At 47.4% G+C, this 1,619-nt stretch overlaps 1 pseudogene; it reads right to left on the bottom strand.

The window, feature by feature from the left end:
* Window positions 1-251: 251 nt before the first annotated feature.
* LOC101655587 overlaps window positions 252-1,619 on the bottom strand; it is a 38,093-nt pseudogene continuing 36,725 nt past the window's right edge.

Genomic DNA, 1,619 nt, shown 5'->3' with positions numbered 1-1,619 from the left:
CCCCCCAACTAAACAAATAAACAAAACCATTGCCATCAAATGCATTCTAACTCATGGTGACTCACGTGTGTCAAAGTAGAAGTGGGCTCTGTGGGGTTCTCAATGGCTGTCATCTTGTAGAAGAAGGATCACCAGGCCTTTCTTTTTTTTTTTTTCACAGTCAGTCAGTGATTTAATCTCAGTTTGGAGTAAGATTTGCAATCCTGACGCCTTCCACCACTGCCCCGATCCATTAACACAAAAATTAAAAATTAATGTTTCTGATTTTCTTGTGTAATCCCATCACTAAAAGAAGGTTACAGGTCTGCAAAACTTTATGGTATAAATAAAGCTGTTTGGAAGAAAAGAAAAAAAAAAAAAGAAGGTTACAGGCCATAAACTGTACACTCAGCACATTACTCATCTGCCCGGTGTACACGCCCACAAGTTCACTGGAGGCGCCATCAGCAGAAGTACTGTAGCAAGTGTCCCTGATATCCCAAACACGAATGAACTTGTCCATGGAGGCAGAGGCCATCCATCCGGCTGCTGTCTGGGCTGAATGTAAGGCTAGTGATGTCTGTGTGGCCTCTCAACTCTTTCTAAAGGGTTCCAGAAGCCAGGTCCCACAGCTTCAACCTCTGGTCCTCACCACCACTTACCATTAGGAGAAAATGCAAGAGAAAGCCCTGGCCCTCGGTGGCCTGTGAAGAGCCTCACAGAGTCCCCCTGCTGAGCACTCCACAGCCGTCTTAACAGTTGAGCCAGTAGCTAAGTAGTTAGAATTGGGGTGAAATCTGACACAATCTACATCTTCCAGGTGCCCTGCATATATTCTCAGTGGGTAAGTCCGGTCAAATGACCACAGTCTTGGGGTACGGTCATGTGAACCACTGGCGAAGTACAGACCATAGGGGCTAATGTCCAGGTCCCACACAGGGTACGCGTGTCCTTGGTACACCACAGTGTTGGTGACATTTTCAAGGTCCCAATATCGAATGGACATGTCTTCAGAACAAGAGAGCAACCCTGAGCTGTCCCTAGGAACCTTGCTCTGTGCACAGGCCCACAATGTCCTCCAAGTATCTTCATTTCTGTGCCTGTGCTATCATCCTCATCACCCTCTTCTTCAAGAGCATCACAAGCCAAGTGGATCCGAGACACATCTACTTGGTGGGGTTCAGACTTTAACTTCTTGCACCGTAAACTCCAAAGTTGTATACAGGAGTTGTCAAACCCAGCAGCAAGCAGCGTACTCTCTGGGGACATTTCTGCCGTGTTCAGTACCTGCTCTGTGTTACAGAAGGCATAGGAACAGATTGTGGTGGGTGAAGGAGGCCCATCCTTGACTCGCTGAATGCTCTCTTGCAAGACCTCCAAGGGAGCTTCATTTTGCAGAATAGGGGTGGGCATGTTGATGGGCTCTAAGCCACTGCTCTCACTACGTGAGGAGCAGCCACTGGCATGGTAGGTCGGCTGCACATCCAGATGAATGTGTAAGGAGAGGACTTTGCACAGGGCAGTATTGTTGTCACTTTGGAGGTAGCGGATAAGGTACCCTGTTTCCCCGAAAATAAGACAGTGTCTTATATTAATTTTTGCTCCCAAAGATGCGCTAGGTCTTATTTTCAGGGGATGTC

The sequence above is a fragment of the Echinops telfairi genome, unplaced genomic scaffold, assembly GCF_000313985.2.
Source record: "Echinops telfairi isolate 266 unplaced genomic scaffold, ASM31398v2 ScPeMD7_7475;HRSCAF=8513, whole genome shotgun sequence".
NCBI classification, from domain to species: domain Eukaryota; kingdom Metazoa; phylum Chordata; class Mammalia; order Afrosoricida; family Tenrecidae; genus Echinops; species Echinops telfairi.
The sequence above is the reverse complement of the archived record's forward strand: the minus strand, read 5'-3'. Positions and strand labels throughout refer to the sequence as shown.